The following is a 13,452-nucleotide window of genomic DNA, read 5'->3' on the forward strand; positions in this document are numbered from 1 at the left end:
ACATGCCCAGCCCAAGTATGCAAGAATTGGTGTACGTTCGCTGGATTCTGAAGAGTCTGATTCCTATTAGAGATCTCTGCAGGTAAAAGGAAAAAATAGGGATACTAACGACTAATGAAGTATGTAGAAGTGAAAACAAATCCAGCCGTTGGATATTTGGTACAGAATGTATTTAAAAATTTTATTATTAGTTAAACTCAATTCTGGCCACGGAGTTCAGCTTGTCTTTAATTTCACCAGCCTCAGTTATTCAAAACAAAAAGAGCCTGGTTCTATGCGTGTGTGTGTGTGTGTGTGTGTGTGTGTGTGTGTGTGTGTGTGTGTGTGTTTCTACATTCTTCACATTTTGAGTCCCTCCTAAAGAAGGAGATCTGAAGGCATGTGTGGGTTTTGTGGATTAAGAGGATGGTGGATATCTCTACATGACAAGCTTTGCATTGGAAGTCTGCTAAACAAAATGTGAAGAGCTGCCCACAAGGTTGTAAATCCTCAGTCTACAAGGAAGAAGGGAGAAACAGGGCGAGCGACTGAAGTGTGTGTGTGGCTGCAATGTTTGTGGGTTAGATGAGAAGCGAGAGCTGAGTGAAGCCGAGAAGGAGGGGGTGGCTGGTGTGATTTGTTTGGTGTTCCGAGCCAATAGAAATCCCAGCCTGTGATAATATCCCCACGCAGCGCAGCGCCGAGAGGATTCAGTGCTGTCTCCAGCTCCTTCCACATCTGCAGGCGCTGCCGGGACGCGCTCCGCCCTCTGCGCGCTCTGCTTGCTCCGCTCGGCTCGGATCGCTCTGCACACCCGTGCTGCTTCCCTGGCCTCCTGCGGAACCAGGCTGCGGCTGCCCTGGGCGATCCTGTGCACACCCCGCTGTAGATCGTGTCATTCGCACGGAGGAGAGCGACAAAGAGACGCACAACGGACCCCAGGAGGAGGCTTCCATCCCATCATTGCAGGTATGCGGCTTGTCACGACTGATCTGACGCGCACAGGTTTCTGCCTTCTGTCTTCCCAAGGCAACTAAGGTGAATTCAGCTCTGACCTTAGGGCTGGTACGCAGAGAAGCATGGAGTGATTGCCCTCCTGAGGTTCCCGGGTAGTTAGGTCCCTTGCTTCTGTGTGGCTGTGGCCACCAGGTGGATTAACCTATTGGATTCTGCGTAGGTGAACAGCAGAGACCTTTAAACTCTACCGCGATCTTTCTTTTTAAATAAAAAACACCAGTGCCTACATATTGTCGTGAGGGTACCCCTTGATGATTTCCATTACAATGACAACCCGTCTCAAGTCAAGCATCATGTAATGGTTTAAAAAGCAGGCTTTGAATACTGTCCACCTACCTACCACATTAATATGCTCCCTGTAGGATCAGGAAGCCAGTGCAGACTTGAGCATGGTCTTAAGCATGTGGTCAAGTGAAATATCACTGTGTCTTTAGACTGTCTGAAGGAGAAAAGGAAAGAAGCAAGGCAGCAATTTGAAAACGTAAAACGTAGTAGTCTTATTCTTACCTTCATTGATGAATTAAAAACATTTGTCTTTCAGAATCCTACACAGGATGAGTTCCAAACTTTCTCAAATTAGGTTAAAAACATACAAAAAGATTCCAGCACTCAAGAGGCTGAGGCAGGAGGATTGTGAGTCCCAGGTCAGCCTGGACTGCACAGTTACAAAATAGGAATTGGAGACCATTGCACTAAATATAACTATTTTCAGGCAATGTCAACTCATAGTTCTGTTTATTTAATAGTCAAACTTACAGATTTCTCCCTATTTATTTTTGAAATGTAAGTTTTGTGTGGGCGGGGGAGAAGGCAATACAGTTATTTTCCTGGGGTTTCGCCATCTTTGATTCACAATTTTGAAGTTGGTTATGTAATTTTTCCCATGTTGATTACTTATGATTAAATTAACATTGCTTAATCATTTCCATCTTCCCGGAAAAGCCAAAGAGACTGAGTAACTCTGATAAAGGATTGGTCCTGTTTGGGGCAGTCCTCAAAGGCCGATATCTGCGGCCCTTATCCTCTGTAAGAAGTGCATTTCCTGGTTTGGGGACCATACAGAGTAGGGGGTCTCTTCAGGAGATATGCAGGTGCGGTAACCAGATGCAGTATCTGAACAGCATTCCTTCTAGCCAGCTCCTAATATTTCCTGGCAGTGGTAACCCATTCATTGATAGTTCATAGTTGGCTCAGCCCTCCGTGGTACCTAAGTTTCAGCATTGTCCTTATCCCAAATCATGTGACTGGCCAAGCAAGATAAGGAAGTTATAAGAAAGCTATTCACTTTGCATATCACCATGGAGAATTTAAGTTGACCCATTTTCTTTTAATCAGATGAATGTGTTCTTTCGTCACTAAGAAGAATACGTGCGTAGCTCTACCATGGAGATAGAAAAATATCACATTTTTGCCCTTTGACTAAAGTGAATGATCACACAGGACATTTTTTTAAAGTCAAAACAAGCAGTAGATGTGCTTAAGTAAGCTATGTTTAAAAAAGAACATGTTAGTACTATAGGTCAATATGTCTTGCATTTTGCATCACCAGAGAAACTGAGTGTAAAATGTTCACTCGTCAATGCATGTAACTGAACCAACTTAAGTCTTTTGCAGTTAAAATAGTTTATTGTTATTATCATTATTATTATTGGTGTGTGTGGAGTGTTGCATATGTGAAGATTAGAAGAAAAGTCTAGGAAGTCACTTCTGTCCTTTCACAGTGGTGTCTTGAGTTAAAATTCAGGTCATCAGACTGGCACAGCTGAGCCATCCTGCAAGCCTAGGTAATTTTATTATGAGCATTTATCTTCTATAATTTATTTCTCCTTGCAGTTCAACTCTAAGCCATGCTGGGTGTGTTGGTATTGACTAAGTGAGAATCTGAATACATTCACTTTGCATAGGCAGATACATTTGTGGCTTTACAAAAATATATGTATGTATCTGGATAAAGGCAGGAGCTACAGACATATATATGTACACACAATGTTTTAATTACTCATTGTTTTATGCTATCTTTTTTATAGAGAGAAGTACTCCAATGATCATTCTCTTTAAGCCTCACAATAGATAGCCAGAGATCTAGATTTCCTCAAACTATTACGGTACAATTTAAACAAATCATGGGCCTTCCATTATTTTAAAATACTGCTGCCTTAGCTGTCTTCTGATTCAAGAGAATGGTGCTCAATCCTGAGTTGAGTCCTGGGTTCTACTGATCCGAGATAACTGGCCTGACTGGGTCAAGGGCAAACTATGTGAGCCTGCAGCCTCCCAGGCATGGCAGACTGAGCCAGTCACATTTGTGCTCCAGTGCTGTGACAGCATATATGCCAAGAGGCAGACAAGAGCTCAGGGTTAGACTCCAGTAAGCAGTTAGGAGATCAGTAATGAATTATTTCAACCCCAGAAAATGTGCCCAGGATTGGGATTCTGACAGGTTCTACAAAGGACCAGCGTGTAAGATGAATTGCTTAGAAGAGGAAGACATGCAATTATAAATTTGATCTATGTTGGCATCTGCTTCTTCAATTACCTGCTTCTCATCCTATCACATAACTCTCTTGTCTCTAAGAATTGTACACATGGACTTAATAATGTGTAAAACCAAACCTGATCACATATCAGCCTTTAAAAATGTGGTCCTTAGACCATCCATTACAACACTAACCTACCACTTTGGCATACTTGCCATTGCTACCACTTCTAGTAGGAAAATCCCCTTGGCTGTCCAGACATCAACAGGCCCGGCCCTTGGTGGAGCCTTAATTTGTAGAGATGAGTCCCAGAGCCATGTGGGAGTTAAGAGGGTGGAGAATGGGATGTTTCATGCAGCAAGAATGTGAAGTGAGATTCTGTGATGGTGGGCAGCCTGAAATGAGAACCAGGAGCTGGAGGGAAAATGAGTCTATTTCCTCTGGTTAGCCTCAAGGATATATGTTTGGTTAGATGGCCTGAATATTTTCAACACTCTTTTCTGTGTTCCCAGGTAGACCACACACAGGTGTAAGATTGGAATCAACATGTTTGATGTGCTGGCAAGCCTGGCAATATAGGCCAGAAGGGGGCAGCATGCAAACTCAGAAATAAAGTGACACCTCTTCTCCATGAGTTTATACCAAGTTCCCAATGGCTACAGGATGCCTGTTCAAGCTTCTGTACCCTCCTCCCTTTGGAAAGCACAATGTAGAGTCGTATGAAAAGATATATCACCTAGAGAGATTGGTTTTAGATTTGCTCCATATTGGAGTTGCCTGAAATAAGGAGAGCAACAAACTATTATTAGTGAGTCCAGCTTATGTTTATTTTAGCTAGCTTCACCTGTTGACTCTACTCAAGCAATCCTTACACTTTTAGATGAAAGAATGGGAAACCACATGCAGGGAAGAAAGGAAGAGAAAGAACATAGTTCCTTGAGGCTTTACCAAGAATAATGCTGTTTTTGTTTGTTTGTTTTTCTTGCTGCTTCATCATCAGAACCAAACATTATTTTAAGTGTGCCTTTAGTGTAAGTTCAAGGCCAGAGTAATACTTTGGGAATCTGAACTTTGAAAGTGGAATAAGCTATTTCAGTGATAGCTAGAATCTAAAACATGCTAACAAAAACAAGAGTCAGGCATCTATTGCTAAGAGCTCAGAGATGGTTAAACCTAGCCCTTCCCAACTACATTGGAATTCCTGGCTATTGGGATTTATTGCTGTCTTTATCTTCAGAGATGGTTCTGAGAGTACATGCTCTAAATGTTCATAGAAGAAAGAATGCATTGCTCTTACAGAGTGTAACTGGCAGTGATGAATTCTAAGTGGCCATCTGTCCTCATTAGGTATCATTTAGCAGCTTAGAGGCGTTAGTTTTGGCAGATCCTGTCTCTTTGCTCTCTTTGGTTTATTCACCATAAAACTCACTACTGTATGTGAAGACTGGAGGAGAGGCTCAGAATGGGTCTTTGGAAGCCACACTGGAAATCACAGAGCAATCTCATTCTGGGAAAGCTATGGTTCCCTGGGGACCACTGGGCTCCTGACAGATGCCTCAAAGAAAAGAAAGTCAAGAAGTTTGATCAAGAAACCATGGCTTCAAGCTTGTAGGGTGGATTACGGGAGGCTCAGGGAGCTGCCCATGTGTGCATGAATGAGACCTTGAAAGCAATCATATCTACTTTTTTTTTCTAGGACCACTGTACTCTGTTGGAAGTGTGGTGCCCTTGAATAAAAAAAGAGGTTTTCAAGGACAAAATCAAGATTCCTTAGTGTCTGGGAGAAGAGTGAGGTCACTGTGTGTTTGCCCTCCCCCATGTAAAGCTGGATTGGTTTCTGTCACACTCCTACTTGCTATCTAGAACTGTGTGTGGTGCCTTGATGCTGGAGAAGCTCTGTGGAAGGGGAGATATTTATTCGGGGTTCGGATGGAGCCAAGTATACTGCTGTAAGAATAGGGTATAACAAGGGAGAGAGAAATGACTAATTCCAGAGACTGAGAAATAGTGTAAGTTTGTCATCTGTCATATAAGACCCAGGGCCTCAACTGATGCTTTCCAGTTTACTGTGGCTTAGCACTGCCACCCCTAACTCCCTTCAAATAGCCAAATAAACCACAGCTCATGTCTCTCCCTTTTTAAAATTATATTGAAATTAAAAACCCAAAAACCAATAGTAAGAGCTTTCTGGTTGGTACAATAACCTTAGTAAGAAGACATATTTGTGGAAACAGTTCACTGAAAAGCTTTTTCTGAATTTTTCATGCAAGGGAATTGAAATGAAGGGAATGCATAGTTTTAAGGAAGTTCTCTAGAGGTTTTGAACATGAACATGAGGCCAAGAAAACAAATACTTCCAAACATGTCTCTCCTGGTATGGGTTCATGTATGTCCCAGCCTAACATTCTCCTCATTCAGTATCAGAGCAGGTGGGAGGGAAGACATTTGGCAGGGGACCACCCTACTACTTCATGAGATAAGCTACGTTGACATCTTCTAGTTGAAATACTGTCTGCCTTAAAAGTGTCATCCAACCTGGCTCTGTGGCTCTGACTCAAGGCTGAAAGGAAGCTAGGTTGTACATCTTGTTCATTTGCCTCTAACTGCTTTCCTGCCGTTATATAACATCATATAAGATTGTAACATGAATGCCATTATATTTTCTAATTACGATAGTTGCATTGGAGTAAAACTGACAGTTAGACTTATATTTAATAAGAATCGAGTAGCTGTAAAAATTAGAATCTTTTCACCAATCATCTCTGCTAGAAATCTAAATTCCATTAGCTTTTCAAGAAATATTTAATTTCCCATTATTACTCATTTGAAAACCTACAATTCATCTAACATTGTGTCACATGCCAGATGATAAAAACACATCAAAATTTCAGTTATTATTCAGAATGTTTGTGTAACCACAACACTGAATAGCTACAAGTATAACCATTCATTCAGTCACATAAGCACATATTTCACAGACACCCATTGAACCTCTTTGTGCAATAACCATAGAATTATATGTGTGCTCTTAATATTGGTTGAGGTATATATCCAAATGAGTATATTAGCTACATTCTCATGCTATATTTCATAAACTAAATACATGGAAACATACTCAACCTTAAGTTTATTTGACAGCTGTAGCTGTGCCATCCTCTTGAAAAAGTGTGCTTCATTTCTTGGGATCAGATTCTCTACTCAAAGAGATTACTCAAAACTATTCCTTTTGAAACCTTTGAGTGACACAGAGGTATGGATTTTAGGTATAAATATTTAAGACTTCATCCCAAAAAAGATTGTGAACTTCTTTGAGTCTCATTTCCTCCCAAACTTTAGAGGAGGCAGACTAGAAATGTTGCTTGGTTTCAGACAATGAACTCATATTGATATTTTCTTGAACAAGAAGAGTGTTACTGAGATATTATGAAAAACGCTTAGCCTGTCCAAGTAAGGCAACTTGGTTTCCACGCTCACACATTTTCCCAGAAAGTCTACCATTTCTCCTGAGGTCATTCTTTATACTGAAAAGATGAGAATGTGTCTGTGTGCTTCATCCCACCTTAGTTCTTCAGTCTGTGTTCTTCCCTCTGTACAAACAGCAGCTTCAAATGTGACTTTGCTAAATATTTTGTAGATATCATGCAAGTTTTTACAAAAATCCTAGCTATCATCACCATCATCATTATCATCATTGCCCTCATTCCCGTCATTTACAGATAGACTTATCAAGACTTGAAGCTTTCAGAATGTCACATAGATGGGTCTGGATAGATGGCTCAGTTGGTAAAGAATTTATCTGAGTTCAACCCCTAGAACCCACAGGGCATAGTGTGCTTGTACCTCCATAGCTGAGGAGATGAGAAAAGTAGATCCCAAGCTTGCCAGTCATTCAGCCTCACCTGTTTGTTCAGCTTGGGGCCAATGAGAGATGCTGTTTAAAAAATCAAGGTAGATGGCATCTGAAAAACATCCGAAGTAGTCTTCTGGCTTACAGACACACACACACACACACACACACAGAGAGAGAGAGAGAGAGAGAGAGAGAGAGAGAGAGAGAGAGAGAGAGAGAGAGAGAGAGAGAGACAGAGAGACAGAGAGAGAGACAGAGAGACAGAGAGACAGAGAGACAGAGAGAGACAGAGAGACAGAGAGAGACAGAGAGACAGAGAGAGAGACAGAGGCAGACAGAGACAGACAGAGACAGAGAGACAGAGAGACAGAGACAGAGAGACAGAGAGATACACACACACAAAGAATGTCACTAGCCAAGCTATTGCAGAGCTTCAGTTTCAAACCCACCTTCTAGACCTTCATTCAGGTATTCCTAAATAGGTGTTGAGAAGGTGCTACCTACAGAACACTCTGCAAGGATATAGGTTAATGCGGTAAAGGAGAGAATGCTCCATTAAGAGCTCAACATCTTAGGGTAAACAAGAAATATTTGATGGAAGTCATAATGCAGAGCACTGAAAATACTGTGAGAACTTTGCTTTCATGACTGCTTGACAACAGAAGTCTATCCATTATAGTAGTTTAAATCTTTTCTTCATTCCATTCTACATTCATCTACATACTTCTCCATCCAGCTGTGGGCTGTGACTTTCTGTGTGATAGTTTGCTGTCATCTTCTACTCACTCTCAAATGGTCCTTGAGGACAGACACTGTTTTTTATTCAATGTTTTATTTCCCAGACCAGAACTGGTGCATAACAAACTGTACCTCATCTGAATACACTAAGATCCAGTTATGTCTAATTTAGAGCTTGGATAGGAGACTGCCCATTATCTCCTAGGTGATATGGTCTCCAAATGCTTCAAGCACACATATCTACCAGAAGTTAACAAACGATGAACTCCATCATCTGCCCTGGAACTGGTCTTTCTTTTCTTCCCTTTCCTCTCATCTCCTTTTCTTTTCCTCTGTCTCTGTCTCTGTCTCTGTCTCTGTCTCTGTTTCTCTCTCTCTCTCTCTCTCTCTCTCTGTGTGTGTGTGTGTGTCTTTCTGTCTTTCTCTTTCTTTCTTTTTCTTTTCCCCTCTTCTCTTCCTCCCTCTCTCTATCCCTCCCTTCTTTCCTTTATTGCTTTCTTTGTCTTAATCTACCCAACCTCTTAATGTTTTAAAATGCTTATTTTGGTAGGAAAGTCAAATGAACGTTAAGAATCAGTTCTCTTTAGAAACATGTTTTACTGCTCAAACATTAAAAATACTAAGTCAACGATTCTGACAGATTTTTTTCCAAGTGAAGGAGAATATTATAGATGGTGTTGAGGTGCTACTATGAGAATATTATAGATGGTGTTGAGGTGTTACTGTGAGTTGATCTCCATTCCCAGGAGACTGTACAGGTTGGTTGTCACAGTTTGGAATGCATGCTCATTCTCTGACTTCTCATTGTTTAGTTTGAAAGTGAAGAAATTCCTGACGGTGAAGAAGAAACAGATAATGCCAGTGAAAACTTAGGAATAACATCATTGTTTTCAGATGGAAAACTTAATTAAAGAGAAACTGGAGAGTTTAATGAGACTAGTTTGTTTTGTATTATTTTCAGGCAGCAGGACTTTTGTTGTTGTTGTTAATACAAGTTCTTGCTATGTAGCTCAGGCTAGAGCAGAATTAACTGACCTGGATCTCTAGGACTACAGGTGTGAAGCACCATGCCTAAATGAGAGGACAGGTTTTAAAATATTCATACTACTTTAGAAGTAGTATGAAAATCCAGGGGACACTGAGTTAGAATGGTCTGGAATGGGGTAAAAATGGCATCTTGTATTCTACTGGTCTGTAGTCAAAATATCCCAGCCTAGCAGCAAGTGCATCAGATAATAATAGTGTTAACACAGTTGTGTAGAATCAAAAGCTATTTTGATGTTATGCTGATACAGATATCCTAAAACATCGCTTATACCCTCCACGACATCAAAACCATCTTATTGCTTAGTGCTAGCACTATTCATGTGCTTTTATTTATTATTATTTATATAAATATATGTATATATCTTTAAATATCCTATATTTTATCAGTTTAAAATTATTCTGAGAAGGACATTTTAGACTTCAGCAGAAAAAAAGAGGTTTCACTCAACTAGTAGTTAGTTGATCTTAGTAGATGGCCATTTTCTATCACTTGTAATTGCCACTACTGGAAATGTGAACTAAAAATATTTGTGCTGGAGGTTGGGACTAATAGGATGTGGTTGACAGGACATGCATCTCACACAGACTTAGGTCTTGGTGCCATCAACCACCATGGAAGCTCTACATACTCAAAACAAACAGCAATGTAGACAGACTGTCTCTCATTTGTTTGAATTTCTCTGGCTTGAACCAGATGGCTATGTCACAAAAGAAGAGTCATTGTCAGAATACCTCATGGCACATGTCTTTATATTTTTAACATTTGGTATTAAACATCAATAATTTCCAGTAAGATAAGTTAAATGACTCAAGATTGTACTTGAAAGTCAGGTACAGCTTTTGTCCTGAAAAGTGAGAGTCTGTGGGCATTCAGAGCTCCATGCTATATCCAAGAACTGTTTTCATAACTTTATTTCCTCTTCTGCCCTGCCAGCTTTTGAAGGTGCTATATTATATCTTTTGGTGTTTGGTTTTGTTTTTGAAAACATGTTTAATGATTTATTAATTCTTATTTTATGTGCATTGGTGTTGTGTCTGTATGTATATAACTGTGTGAGGGTATCAGATCCCCTGGAATTAGAGTTGCAAACAGTTGTGAACTGCCATGTGGGTTCTGGGAATTGAACATGGACCCTCTGGAAGAGTAACCCATGCTCTTAACTGATGAGTCATCTCTCCAACCCCTCATTTATCTTTAATATGTTATATTATACCTGAGGTCACCACTGTTACAGAAAGAGTTATTTCATTTTTTAAAATAATAAATTGTGGGCAAGTGCTTTATGAAAGATCACTCTGATTCTGTTCATTTAGATCTGAATTATTCCCCCAAGACCATGTTCTGAGCTGGAAAAGTGACCCAGTTAAGCTCCATTATTATCGTACTTGGTGTAGTTGATATTGTCATTATTGTTATTACTAGTACTGTTGTTCAGGCTTTGAATATTAATAGAATAGTCCTCAGAATGCATGTCCACCAAAGTTTGCTAAAGGAACAGTTCATCACTCTAAGTACCTTGGAACCGAGACTTCAATTTTGTAAACTGAGATAAATAAGCTGGAGTGTTTGGGTCTCAATTTTATCTTTGAAGTAGAAAGAATAATTATTTGGAAGAAGAGCTAATCAGGCACTCTTCACAGAACCATTGATTCATTCACCAAGTATTTATAGAGCCAGGGCTATACATGGCAAGAGATCAAAAGATGGACCATGTTTTGGAGGAGCTTAGAGTTCATGAAGAAGGCAAGACATGTGTGTCAACAACAAGGACACAAGGTGAAGAGTGGAGAGCACTGGTAAAAGAATTGTGCAAATAAGGTCTCTTGAGTTTGGGGGAAGCAAATGTCATTTCCAAGGAAGTCTTCAGGAATATTCCTGGAGAACTAGACAGATCCTACTGTGTGCTGCCGTCATGGTTTTCTTCCTGCTTTTGCCTCTTCATGGCATGTGTCATGTGTTTGATGTGTTATAAATCCTAGAGCTTTAGATAGGGTTATAACTTATTTAGTCTCCTGGTTTTATAGACATGACAGCATTAGCACAGAAGTCTCTTGTTTTACAAAACTGCAAGCTGGCTCACTGTAGAACTAATGTTAGAATCCAGGAGGTCGCCACCCTATCCTCTCTCCCATACCACTCTCCCTTATTGGACTCTAATGTTAAGGAACCTAAATCAACTGCCTGAAGTGTTACAAGACAATTTTCACAGAGGTCTAAGGTACAACCTACCACAGAGGTTTGCCCAAGCTGGGGAAAAGCATTGTGCTTGATGACAGCAGATTTCACAGAAAGTTTTACTGTTGTTTAAAAAGGGTCTTTGCTTTGCACTGTTCATTTCAGCACTAACTCATCTCAGAGCTTAGACTCCCCAAGACAGCTCCAGTGAGACTGCCCCAATTTCATCTAGAAACCCAGCAGTGTCTTCATCTGTGCTGGGACTAATGCATCAGTGGCAGCCGCTGCCACTCCCTCAGACTTTCAGTCACTGCAGTAAGTTTGCGATGCTGTAAGTGAGAGCAATGACTCTCCTCCTCCCTTCTGTTTGGACTAAAGGATTTGTATGGCATTAGGATGGATTATCTCTTTGATACACGTGCTCAAGTTGTCTCCCACTCCCAAGCCACTGTCTCCTATAGTCCAAATGCCTTATTTGGACTGGCTTATTAGATCATACTTAGAATTCCTTTAACTAGCAGATGAAACCTCTGAACAAGACTCAGGAAAGAAATGAGTCTGTCAGAGTCTACCCCTACTTGCTGGTGGAAAGTTACTCTCTGGATAGAAGCACTCAGCTCTTCTTAGACAGGCATGCTGGTAGAATGTTCCTATCTCCCCTCTCCCCATTTTATCTCTGGAAGTACACATACCACAGCCAGACATCCCCTAGGAAAGGATCCTGAGTAAACAGTGAATGCACTTTTCAACTACTCTCTATTGAATGGTCAGCGGATGGATGAATGGGGAGGAAGATGGATGTATGGACAGGCAGATTGGCTGGAGGAGATCCTGCAGTGCAATGTCCCCAGATGACTATGGCACTCAGCGGGCAGATGAACTTTTTGAAGTGGAGTAAGTATCATCCTTTGAAGGTAGAGGTAGACAATTAATTCTAGAAGAGGATGTATCAGAGAGTGGAGGAAAGACCAAGCAGAATGTGTCTAGACCATAACACCCATATTTCATGGTGGCTTTATTCACACTTACCATCCAATTCCAGGCAAGATAATTTGCCATTGCATAGAGAAATGTGCCTGTAGATAAAACAGAACAACTACCGCCGAGTTCTCTTTTTGTAGACATTAGGAACAAACATTTTTCAATTCTATTCTTGGAGTTGAAGGAGACAGCACTGCAGATGACTGACGTGCGAATAGGCACCATATGGATTTGTACAAAGGGAAGAAAATAATCCCCAGTTGTAAAAATATCTTTGGTCTTCATACGAGTGATATGTGCCCACATAGTTCTGTCAGGTGGTTTTGTTATATTATTTCTGGACTAATAGAAAAATTTCCTTTTATAGTGGTTGTACGTTTTCCCAGATTATCATCGTAGCATGCAAAATCTCACAACTTCAGAAATTTGAAAGATCAAAGCAGAGAGGCCACTGAGGCCGCTACACTCACCACACACCAGTATAATAGTTTGGCTACTAGAAATACTTTTCACGGCGACACAGAAGTGTACTTTTATAGTCACCAAACAGTGCCATGAAAGCGGATACGCATTTCTAATTCTTGCATTCAATATTGCCTTTGTTTTTTTGATGGCAGTAAAATTCAGATTGTCTCCATATGATGAAAACACTGGCCAACTGAGGCTTGGAGCTCCAGAGTTCATATTAACTACACTGGGGTTGGACTGATTTTCTGTTTCAAATGACAGCCAAAGCTATCAAATAAACCCAGTGATATTTATTAGGGTGGCTTCTGAATATAAGGAGTGTGATTCATGACAGAGACTAATCTTGCAAAAGGAAGGGGGAAAATGTTTTCCATCTGCATAACCCCCTCAGTAGTTGCATGGGGTAGACATTTCAACCAACTTCTGTGGATGCTTGGAAAGCTTACAGCATGTACGTTGGAAGTAAATATCTCTGTTGAGATGTGACAGAGTCACAGATGGTGCCAACACATTGGTCTCTGGTTTAGAATGTAAGCTCTTTTATCAAAGTTCTGATTTGTGCATGTTTCACCAATTTTTATTGAGTTTCTGAGTATGCCAGGCATTAGAAATATAAAATGAACAGGATAAAGCCCTACCTTGTGATGCCTCCTTGCTCACCTGTAAAAACAAACACGTGAATAAAATAATAAGGAAATAGTGTAGGCAAGAGCTGCAGG

General features: G+C 40.5%; 1 protein-coding gene across 1 annotated transcript in view; it reads left to right on the plus strand.

Annotated features, from left to right (window-relative positions):
* Positions 1–399: 399 nt before the first annotated feature.
* Grem2 (gremlin 2, DAN family BMP antagonist) overlaps positions 400–13,452 on the plus strand; it is a 101,283-nt gene continuing 88,230 nt past the window's right edge. Inside the window, exon 1 of the mRNA XM_013119127.3 lies at positions 400–948. The gene's annotated coding sequence lies outside the window, so the exon portion shown is untranslated. The remainder of the gene's footprint in view (positions 949–13,452) is intronic.

Source organism: Mesocricetus auratus, unplaced genomic scaffold, assembly GCF_017639785.1.
Source record: "Mesocricetus auratus isolate SY011 unplaced genomic scaffold, BCM_Maur_2.0 Super-Scaffold_100676, whole genome shotgun sequence".
Lineage (NCBI taxonomy): Eukaryota > Metazoa > Chordata > Mammalia > Rodentia > Cricetidae > Mesocricetus > Mesocricetus auratus.